This window comes from Macaca thibetana, chromosome 12, assembly GCF_024542745.1.
Source record: "Macaca thibetana thibetana isolate TM-01 chromosome 12, ASM2454274v1, whole genome shotgun sequence".
NCBI lineage: Eukaryota > Metazoa > Chordata > Mammalia > Primates > Cercopithecidae > Macaca > Macaca thibetana.
The window spans coordinates 33503603-33516445 of NC_065589.1; positions in this window are offsets into that span (position 1 = coordinate 33503603).

Below are 12843 nucleotides of genomic sequence, written 5' to 3' on the forward strand. Positions count from 1 at the left end.
TATCCAGTGCCTTTTGGGTGTATTAACTAGCTCAGTACAACAATAAAAAGCATTTTATTGTTCTTAAATGTTTCATTAATCCCATGTGACTTGCTTTAAAATTTTCATCTAGAATAAACGAAAGTCCACTGTAATTTATCCCTGATAATTGTCTTATAAGGTTTCTTTATTTTTGCCATTGTTATCACTGAAGTGGCTTATTGAAAGAAAAGAAAATAAAGACTCTTATTTATTTGTCTAAATTTTTCAAAAAGGCAAATTAATATTTTAGATATAGTTAGTGTTTACTTTGTGCATTTGTTTTAGCTTAAAACCTAAGGCCATATTGGATGGCAATGAGTCAAACTTATTTTGAATTCATTTCTATTTAATCTAAACAAATGTTTAGCATGTAATATGTTCCCATGGATATATTCTACTGAAATAGTTGCCCTTATGAATCTTATACTTGGTTGTGTGTGAGGGTGAGACGGCTAGCAAGAAAAACAATAAATAAGTCAATTATACAGTGTTAATATTAAGTAAGTCTCAGAGGAAAATGAAAAAATAGTATCAGAGTTTAAGTAAAATTATTCAGAGTGCCAGTCAGTGTGAGTGTGGGGGCGAGAGGTTGATTAGATTTTTAAATATGTTGGCCAGTGTAGACCTCATTGAGAAAATGATATTTGAGGAAAAACTTAAAGGAGATGAAAGAAATAGCCAAATTGATATTTGGGGGAAGAATATACCAGACAGATAATATTAGTTATCTATAGCTTCAAATAAATCCACCCCATAAAGCAATTAATATGATTTATTTTAGTTGTTTTACTGCATTTTCATGTCAATAAAAGAGAAAGCTTCTAAAACCCTCCCCTCCCTTTTTTTCTTTCCTTTCTTTTTCTCTTTCTCTTTCTCTTTCTTTTCCTCCTCTTTCTCATACTGTATGTCTGTTACATACTGCAACATGCTAAGCACCCAATAGGGAGGGGTTTGGAAGGATAACATACAGGGAAATAACAGAATATATGAAAATGAAGACTGATAATAAGATTCAGTGTAAAGCATTGCTCAGGATTCCATTTGATATATTTTTATTAAAGGGCTAAATGGAACTGTCACCAAGAGATATTCTGCAGAATCACTCTAATACATGTGTGGTTATAACAATTAAAAAAAAAAAAAAAGACAAGAGTGACTTATATTTGCTGCATTGGACCTTATTTCCTTGTTTTTTGTTTTTGTTTTTGTTTTTGAGACGGAGTCTCGCTCTGTCGCCCAGGCTGGAGTGCAGTGGCACGATCTCGGCTCACTACAAGCTCCGCCTCCCGGGTTCACGCCATTCTCCTGCCTCAGCCTCCGGAGTAGCTGGGACTACAGGCGCCTGCCACCACACCTGACTAATTGTTTGTATTTTTAGTAGAGATGGGGTTTCAACGTGTTAGCCAGGATGGTCTCGATCTGCTGAGCTTGCAATCCGCACCTCTTGGCCTCCCAAAGTACTGGGATTACAGGCGTGAGCCACCGCACCCAGCCATTTCCTTGTATTTTTATTTTTATTTTTATTTTTTTTAATTTTTATTTATTTATTTATTTATTTATTTTTAATTTATTTTTTATTATTATACTTTAAGTTGTAGGGTACATGTGCATAACGTGCAGGTTTGTTACATATGTATACTTGTGCCATGTTGCTGTGCTGCACCCATCAACTCATCATTTACATCAGGTATAACTCCCAATGCAATCCCTCCCCCCTCCCCCCTCCCCATGATAGGCCCCGGTGTGTGATGTTCCCCTTCCTGAGTCCGAGTGATCTCATTGTTCAGTTCCCACCTATGAGTGAGAACATGCGGTGTTTGGTTTTCTGTTCTTGTGATAGTTTGCTAAGAATGATGGATTCCAGCTGCATCCAAGTCCCTACAAAGGACACAAACTCATCCTTTTTTATGGCTGCATAGTATTCCATGGTGTATATGTGCCACATTTTCTTAATCCAATCTGTCACTGATGGACATTTGGGTTGATTCCAAGTCTTTGCTATTGTGAATAGTGCTGCAATAAACATACGTGTGCATGTGTCTTTATAGCAGCATAATTTATAGAAATCAAGGGTATTCAGTTAGGAAAAGAAGAAGTCAAATTGTCCCTGTTTGCAGATGACATGATTGCATATTTAGAAAACCCCATTGTCTCAGCCCAAAATCTCCTTAAGCTGATAAGCAACTTCAGCAAAGTCTCAGGATACAAAATTAATGTGCAAAAATCACAAGCATTCTTATACACCAGTAACAGACAAACAGAGAGCCAAATCAGGAATGAACTTCCATTCACAATTGCTTCAAAGAGAATCAAATACCTAGGAATCCAACTGACAAGGGATGTAAAGGACCTCTTCAAGGAGAACTACAAACCACTGCTCAGTGAAATCAAAGAGGACACAAACAAATGGAAGAACATACCATGCTCATGGATAGGAAGAATCAATATCGTGAAAATGGCCATACTGCCCAAGGTAATTTATAGATTCAATGCCATCCCCATCAAGCTACCAATGAGTTTCTTCACAGAATTGGAAAAAACTGCTTTAAAGTTCATATGGTTCCTTGTATTTTTAAATCACAAATTGTGTCTGCAATTCAAAAGAATATAAAAACTACATACATTTTCTGTTACCTGATTCTCAAAATATTTTCATTTGATTGTCCTTGATCATTCTCTATTGTTTGAATAGAAAAATATGCCAACTTTTGTATATTCATGTCTCTTAAAATATTGTCAACATTTTGAGAACAAGACATTTCATACTATTAAATAATATATTGTTCAATATACTTGCACATTTTCATCTTAAATTAGATTATTTGGTAATCTCTTGATTTTTTTTTTTTTTTTTTTTTTTTTTTTTTTTTGCTTTTCTGTTCTTTTTTTAGATTACAGTGGCATCCGGTTTTAATTACTAAGGATTTAGGCTTGCAGGATCCAGAAGGAAGGGCAGCTGTTGAAGTGCCTGTAGGATTAATCTGAAGACTAGAGAAAAATCTATCTTAAGTTATTTCTTAAAACAATCTAAGAGAAAAACAAAGTACAGTGAAGTAGTTCTCATTTTAGAAGATAATTGGCTTCCATTCTTAAAAATGAGAAATAAAAGATGGGACAATTTTAGAGAAACTAGCTTGCATATTTGCTGAAGTACTCTCGTATCAAACTAGAACAGATCCATAGTTAGGGCTCAAAAATAGATTCTGGATAAAGGTATAAATGATAACATATTTTTATTTTTCAATTTGAAAATTGAAAAATAGTATCACATCCCCTGACATCCAACTATATCCCTGAACAGGCATCACTGATATTAAAGCACATTTGGATTATCTTCAAAATTTATTTAATGGAATTCATTTTATGTTTAACTGGATTTAATGCTAATGATAATCTTATAGCACACATGTTTATGAAGAATTTTATTTTTATTTATTTGAAGTTTGTTTACATAGTAAACAATTGTTTTAAAAAAGAATGAATCGGATATGTTTGGATACTGTAGAGGTATTGCTCTTGTGTTTATTCATGAATGACAACCTGATTGGCATAGAAATATTGACTCGTATTTCTTTGTCATCAAACTCTGAACTGGTGAATCCTTTGTCCTTTAAAATTTAGTGTTAAGAATCTAAAGCAGGCATGATTTTGGCTCTTTTGTGGCTATCTTTTTTTCTAGCTTTTTTTTTCCCCCAGTAGAATTCTATTTTTTCTTTCTAGTGTGAGGAGAACACTTAAAATTGAGATCTAACCTCAACATTTTTTGAAGTACACAATACCATATTGTTAACTATTGGCACTATGTTGTATAGCAGATTTCTGGAACTTATTTGTCTGACATAACTAAAACTTTATACCTGTTCAACAGCAATTTTCCATTTTTCCCTCCACCCAGCCCCTGGCAACCACCATTCTGCTCTCTGTTTATGAGGTTGACTATTTTAGATAACTTATATAAGTGGAATCATGCAGTGATTTCCTTCTGTGATTGTTGGATTATATGATAATTCTGAAGTGAAACCATAAATCTACTAGAAGAAAACATATGGGAAAAGCTTCATGACATTGGGCTTGGCAATGATTTCTTGGATATGACAGCAAAAGCTCGAGTAACAAAAGCAAAAATAGACAAGTAGAACTACATCTGCTATAGTTTGGGTCTGATTTATCCCTGCCAAAACTCGCATGGAGATTTAATCCCCAAGAGGTAGTGTCAGGAGGTGAGGCCTACTGGGAGGTAATTGAGTCATGGGGGCAGAACCCTCATGAACAGATTCATGCCTTTCTGCCAGGGCAGCGACTGAGTTCTCACCCTTGGGAATGGATTAGTTCCCAGGAGAGTGGGTTGGTAAAAAGAGTCCGGCTTCCTCTACTTCTTTCTTCTGCTTCCTCTCTTGCCACAACCACTACTGTAGGACAATTATAACTCCTTTCATTAATATAGTGGTTTAATTGATGCTAGTATGATGAATTAATTCAAGTAGTTTATTTTTAAGCAAGACAGATGTGAAGAAGTTAAGAAATGAATCAGACAAATTAGACTTAACACTTCTTTTAAATCTCAAAAGTCAGTGTCTTTGTGAGGCAAGGCAATGGTAATTAGCAGGAGTGGATGAATATGTGAAAGAAAATGCAAAATCTAACAGAAAAGAACTTGTTGGCTGGGCGTGGTGGCTCACGCCTATAATCCCAGCACTTTGGGAGGCCGAGGTGGGTGGATCACTTGAGGTCGAGTTCAAGAGCAGCCTGACCAATATGGTGAAACCCCTTCTCTACTAAAAATACAAAAATTAACCGGGTGTGGTGGCACGTGCCTGTAATCTCAGCTACTCGGGAGGCTGAGGCAGGAGAATCTCTTGAACCTGGGAGCGGGAGGTTGCAGTGAGCCCAGATCGTGCCATTGCACTCCAGCCTGGGCAACAAGAGTGAAACTCTGTATCAAAAAAAAAAAGAAAACTTGCTGATTTTTTTTTTTTTTCCAGTTTACTCAGATGTCAAGGAAGTGTTCAATGAGAAAACATGACTATTTATGTATTTGGTATAAATTCATCCTTTATTATATAATATTGTAACAATGAGCAAATTTTAAAGCTGATTCTATCACTTACTTACTTACTAAAGCTGACTTTAGACAAGTGATTACCATCTTTCAGCCACTTTCCTCATCTGAAATGGAATCTTCACATAGTTGTTGTCTGGATAAAATGAGACAAAGGCTGTAAAAGCTAAAGTACAATATCTAGAACCTGTGCTCAATGGGCAGCAGATTCACTAATTGAGAACCTTCATTGTGACACATACTGTTCTAGATACTCAAGAGGAAAAGGTAAAAGGTGAATAAGACATGTTCTTATTCATGTCTTTTAAAGATCCCACAATCTATCAGAAGAGACAGAGGACTACTCAGAACATTAGAGTAAATGAGGTATGTGCCAGGAAAGATGCATGCACAAAGTGTTATGGGAATGTGGAAGGAAAGACTAATTCACCTCACGAGAAGTGAAAAAGAGGTTTTATAGGAGTGATGATTTCTGAGCAAAATTGAGCCTTGTAATTTTCCAGGTCAAAACATTTCAATGGAACAGCCTAAGGAGAGATTAACAGTATTATTGGTTAAACAAGTGCAAATGTGGAAAGATGTGAAGTTAAAAGACTGCGTTGAAGTATTACTTTTCTGAATTATATCTGGGGATAAAATCTTTTGCATTCTTTGCTTTCCTGGCTTTGCCCACAGTGACAGAGCAACCTCCATGTTTTCAGTTGAACCCAGAGGGCTACTTTCACTCAATGCCCTGCTGAGTCATCTCATTAGGCAGCTGTGCCTTTTCAGAGCTGGGTACAAAGATGTGGGTGGTTGTGTAAATGAGGTGGAAGGGTGACCAGATGTATACCAACTAAGTCAGTGCCCAGGAGAGCCAAATGATGATGTCAGTAGGAAGATTTGTTGTAATGAACGGACAGACAGTAATCAATGCATATATTTAAGAGCTTGGCAGAACAAGCCATCATATCCAGTATTTGACATTGAACCAAATTTGCTCCACACTTGTATATGTGTGATTATTTCACATCATATGACTCATATAGACCATAGCACTTCCTGATCAAAAGACATACAGTAGTTGAATGGATAACAATGCCAGATGCAATTATATGTTGTCAACAGGAGACTCACTTTTGATGTAAAGACACACATAGGCTGAAAGTGAAAGAATGGACAAGGATATTCAGTGCAGATCACAACCAAAAGAAATCCGGGTTAGCAATACTTACATCGAACCAAACAGACTTTAAGACAAAAACCATCACAAGAGACAACAAAAGGACATTATATAATAAAAGGGTCAATTCACTAAGAAAATATAGCAATTATAAAATGTATGCAACTAACTTTAGAGCACCCAAATATATGATATAAATATTGGCAAAATTGAAGGGTAAAAAAGACAGTAACACAATAATAGTAGATTTCAATACTCTTTTTTTTTTTTTTTTTTTTTTTTTTTTTTTTTTGAGATGGAGTCTCACTCTGTCGCTCAGGCTGGAGTGCAGTGGCCGGATCTCAGCTCACTGCAAGCTCCGCCTCCCGGGTTCACGCCATTCTCCTGCCTCAGCCTCCCGAGTAGCTGAGACTACAGGCGCCCGCCACCTCACCCGGCTAGCTTTTTGTATTTTTTAGTAGAGACGGGGTTTCACCCTGTTAGCCAGGATGGTCTCGATCTCCTGACCTCGTGATCTGCCCGTCTCGGCCTCCCAAAGTGCTGGGATTACAGGCTTGAGCCACCGCGCCTGGCCTACTCTTTTTTTCAATAATGGATAGAATAACTAGTGAGATGATCAGTAAGGAAATAGAAATCCTAAAGTATAGTATAGACCAAATGGACCTATCATACGCGTATAGAACATTCTGCTCAACAGCAGGAGAATATTTTTCTCAGATAACATTATGCTAAATTTAAAAAGCCAACTACAAAAGACAAATAATGTGTGATTTCACATATATGAGTTATCTAATGTAATCAAACACACAGAAATAGAAAGTAGGATGCTGGCTGCTAGGGCTTGGGGCAAGGGGTAATGGAGGATTGTACAATAGCTATAGAGTTTCAGTCATACAATATGGGAAAGTCCTAGATATCTGTTGTATAACAATGTGCATATAGTTAACAATACTGTACTATAACTTGAGGGTAAATTTATGTTATGTGTTTTTTGATCAGAATGAAAAAGAATTTGCTAGAGCATACTGATACATAGAAAGAAAATAGAGAAAATTTCGTATTCTGGCTAATGCTTAAGTCACATTCAATTAAAAATTCTGTCACATTGAAAATAATTATATCGTAAAACCTAGACATTTTAGATACTTATAGTGGATGGGTGAGATTGGATGAGATTAAGAAATATAAATAAAAGGGAATAAACAAGTAAAGTAAGGAAACCTTGCATAGGCTGATGATGTAAATGGGCCATGAACTGAGGATGGAAGTGAACTTTGCACTGAGAGAGACAGTGAGTGAGAGAGAGGGAATGAATTTGAAAGCAATGTAAAACACAATCAGTCCTGAGGCATACAATGTAATAATCTTCCAAGTAACAAATGGTATCAAGCCCAAACTAATTCACATATATATGGGTATTTTCCATTCCCTCAGTTTCAATAGCCCTCTTAGTACACTAATTTCTAGGGCTTCTCTAAGTACGTGAGTGAGAGCAGCGTTTAGCAGGTCTTCGGTAATATTGCAAGGCGGTATCTGCTGGTCTCAATAGTAAATACCCAACTAGATTACTTTTTTCTAGATCTGGCATAAAGCCAGTAAGATTAATGATACTTTTTGGTAGCATTTAACAGAAGAGCTCAGTAAGTAGGTTTTCACTGTTACATGGAAGAGAAAAGAATACAGGCAAAACTAATATCCTATAATGTATTATACATAAGAAAAAATTATCCTCATTTTGTATAGCCTGGCCAAAAACTGACAGAATTAAAGAGAAAAATATAAACATAAACATAATTCATGTAACAAATTAATTATAAAGATAAAATCAGAACATGGCTTATGTCTTTCTGGTTTGAGTAATGAATGATAATTCTAGAATTATTTTTTTAAAGGTTGTCTAATCAACAGCTTCATTCATATGTTCTCTTTTAGCACTGATTTTTGAGTTGTCTAGTGTAAATGGAGAAATCGTGATGATTTCCTATGTTTCTGGGTTAGTGACTTACTTTTTTCTGCAATGCACATTAGTTAAAATTATCCAAAGACATTATTTATATAGTTCCAGATCAGTCAGACAGTTAAAGAAGTATAATGTGATTGGAAAGATTTTCCAATATACTGGTAAGTTTAAAAAGCAAATTCCTGAGCGATTTGCATCATATAGTTCCATTTTGGGGGTAAAAATATGTACTTATAGGTTCTTAAAATTTTTGGAAGTATATAAAACAAAATACTAAGAATGGTTATACCTGATTTTTTTGGATTATATGTAATTTGTAATATTTTCTTTAGTAAAACCTAGATTATTTATATAAAAATATATTTCTTTTTAGAAAATAAAAGGCAAGACCTATATTAGTCTAGCATTTTTGTATATATAGGAAAGCATAGCTAAAAGGTTTTGTGATATATACCTTCAAGAATAACAATAGAGACTTCTGTGATTTCTTAAGACTAAAAATAATAAGAGAAATAAACTATATATTTAAATGCATTATATCTTTGTATGGGAAGTGGAGGTATCTGTCTTAAAGAATTTACGGTGATATTCTGATCAGATATAGTAACAAATTATTGTCTAGAAGGACATTATGTACATGAACAAAACTAGGGCTGACTGTTTGTTCAGTTTGTAGCAGTTTGGATAGTTTCATTTCAAGAAAAATAAACTGGTTTTTTTACATTTAAAAAAATTATACTTTAAGTTCTGGGATACATGTACAGAATGTGCAAGTTTGTTACATAGGTATACATGCGCCATGGTGGTTTCCTGCACCCATCAACCTGTTATCTACGTTAGGTATTTCTCCTAATGCTATCCCTCCCCTACCCCCCAGCCCCATCCAACAGGCCCCATGGTGTGATGTTCCCCTCCTCATGTCCATGTGTTCTCATTGTTCAACTCCCACTTATGAGTGAGAACATGCGATATATGGTTTTCTGTTCCCATGTTAGTTTGCTGAGAATGAAACTCAGATCAAATGTGGTTGAAGAAATAAACAAGCCCAAAGGTAGGGCAGACTTACGGATTTATTGATAAAAATGGACCAAGAAAGATATCAAGAACCCAGATTCTTTCTATCCCTAGGCTATGCCATTCTTAATGTAAATTTTTTCCTCACACAGATTGGAGGATGGCTGCAGCAGCTCCAGGCATCATAGCCTGACACAACAGGGTCCAAAGGCATTATATTGTCCAGCCCTACTTGTGGCTCTTTCTTGGACATGAAGGAAAACTTTCCAAGAAGTGGCCAGAAAATTTTTCCACATCTCATTTGCTTTCCTAAACCACTCCAAGAGTGGGGGTGAGTACTGACAATATCTCCAAAATGTATTGCTTACATATGGGCCCTGTTGGAAGAATTTGGAAGTCACTGAATTACAAGATGAATTCTTCATGTTACTAGAGTTATTTTCAGTTTGGGGTATAGTCAACATTTCTGTACATATCTCCCCGGGTGCTTATGTTAGTAGTATTAAAACTGATAGGCAGATAGCTAATGTTACTAATGCTAACAGAGCAATTGTAACAATTTACACTCCACTTATCATTGTATCAAGGCTCTGTTGCCTCCAATTTTTACAAACACTTGGTAAAACAAGACTTTTAAAATTTTAACCTACTTGCTGTATAATGATATCTGATTGTGATTTTATTTTCCTGGGTACTAATGAATACAAGCATCTCATTTCCTTTATTAGCCATTTGTTTGTTTGGTCTTTCAGTTCTGTATTGTACTTCTTCAAAGCCTTTGCCCATTTCTTTATGAGATGATTTCCCCTTATTTGTAAGTTCTTCTGTATTTTCTAGATTCCATATGCCATATATATTGATATATATGTAATTTGTAGATTCCATATGCCATATATATTCATATATATGCATATTATCTTTGTATATTTTTTATCTTTTTTTTTGATACAGAGTCTTGCTCTGTTGACCAGGCTGGAGTGCAGTGGCGTGATCTCGACTCACTGCAACCTCCACCTCCTGGGTTCAAGTAATTCTGCTGCCTCATCCTCCCAAGTAACTGAGATTACAGGTATGCGCCACCACACCCAGCTAATTTTTGTGTTATTGGTAGAGACGGGGTTTCACCATGTTGGTCAGGCTGGTCTTGAATTCCTGACCTCAAGTGACCCACCTGCCTAGGCCTCCCAAAGTGCTGGGATTACAGGTGTGAGCCACTGCTCCTGGCCAATACATTTTCTTATACTATCTTATTTATTTTATTTTAATTTTGGGCTAATGTTTTGGTTTTCTTTTTGGCTATTTTCCCTATAATGTTTCTGTCCAATGCAAAAACTATTTTAAAGGGAAAAGACAGTCAGAACAAATGGGACTGTGAATCTTACAATATTATTGTCACTGAATTGAATTGAGTTGAATTAGAAATTCTTACAAGTGGTTTGTTTATTTCTAGGTTTTTGTGTAAATATAATGATAGCAGATATGGTTATATATCTTTCAAAATAGGCAACAGAAGCACGACATCTTCAATTTGTATCTTTCTCAAGAAAAAATAGCATTAATAAAATAGCACTAGACAAGAAAGTCAGCAGGAATAAAAATGTATGAACTTGATTGAAATTTAACAAAATCTGAATTGAGATTTAACAGCAGCATGAAAAGAAGTTACTTTATCATTGCCCTTTGAAGAGTTATCCAATGTGAAACTGGTTTACAGCAATAGAATCTTTCCTAGTATTTGTTATGGATTTCTTTTTCATGAAGCATTTTGCTGACTTTATACCTTAGTATACAAACAGGGAAATGTTAATCTGCAGCTCTCTCTGTAAAACATCTTGAGGGCCATTTCTGACATCTTTCCAATGGAATAAAATAAAATGAACTTGTTTTTGGGATCTATACTACTTCCTGAATACAACCTTCATAGATTGAGTCTCTTTAATAAATGGTGTTGGGAAAATGGGGTATCCCTATGCAGCAGAAAGAAATTAGACCCTTATCTCACACCATATTAAAAAATTAACTCAAAATTAATTAAAGCCTGAAATGTAAGGCTTTTACATAAGTAAGTATAGGGGAAATGCTTCAGGATATTTGTCTGGGAAATGACATTTGAATATGTTCTCCAAAGCATAGGCAGCCCAAACAAAAACACACAAATGGGATTATAGCAAACTAAAATTCTGCAAAGCAAAGGAAGCAGTCAACAGAGTGAAGAGACAATCTATAGAATAGAAGAAAATGTTTGCAAACTGTACATCTGATAAGGGTTAATGTCTAAAGTGTGTAAGGAGCTCAACTTAATAGCAAGAAAAAAAAATCACCTGATTTTAAAATGGGCAAAAAACCTGAGTAGACATTTCTCAGAAGAATACATATAAATGACCAACAGATATATGCAAAAATATTCAGCATCACTAGTCATCAGGGAAAACAAATCAAAACCATGAGAGATCATCTGAGACCTGTTAGAATGGGCATTAAAAAAAGACAAAAAATAACAAATGTTGATGAAACTGTGGAATTAAGGGAACATTATTTGCCATTATGGAAAGCAGTGTGTGAGTTCCTCAAAAAATTAAAACTACTGTATAATCCAGTTCTCTCACTACCGGGTATGTATCCAAAGGAAATGAAATCAGTATGTTGAAGTGATATCTGCACTCCAGTGTTTATTGCAGCACTATTCACACAAAAGGATATGGAATCAGCCTAAATTGTCCACCAGCAAATAAATAGATAAAGAAAGTATGATATGTATACACAATGGAATACGATTAAGCCATAAATAAGAAGGAAATCCTGCTATTTAAAATAACATGGGTGCACCTAGGGTACATTATATTAGGTGAAATAAGTCAGAAATAGGAAGACAAATACCTCATAATTCACTCATATGTGAAATCTTAAAAAGTTGATCTCATAGAAATAGAGAGTCGAATAGTGATTACCAGAGGCTGAACTGTTGTGTGTTGGTGGGGAGAAGGGGCAGTTGGGGAGATGTTAGTCAAAGGATACAAAATTATAGTTCAATAAAAGGAATAAGTTCAAGGGATCTATTAAACAGCATAGGGACTAGAGTTAATTACGATATGGTGTATTCTTAAAATACATCATCATATCAGAGTAAATACTAAGTGTACTTACTACAAAAATGATTATGTGAGATAATGCATCTTTAATTAGCTAGATTTGGTTATTTCACTATGTATATATACTTCACATCATCATGTTGTATAAAACAAATACATAAAATTTTATCTATTTAAATAAATAGATGAAATACATAAATAAGTTTGAAAAAATTATTTCTCACTCTTCTAAAGGCTAGAAGTTCGAGATCAATGTGCTAGCAGTTTCAGTGCTTGGTGAAGGTTTGGTCTTTGCTTTCTTTTTTTTTCAAAGCCTGTGAAATTTTATTTATACAAAAGAATAAAAATAGCTATTTAAAAATGATTGATTTAAACGTGTTTTTCCATTTTTCCTGTTCCTTGAACATGAATCTGCTTCCAACTCAGAAAGATTTAAGATAGGTAATTACTAAATACTTCCCTTGCAAAAAACCAAAGAGCCAAATTTCCCATTTTACTTTTGATAAACCAGATTATTTTCAGTTATGAATATTGGGAA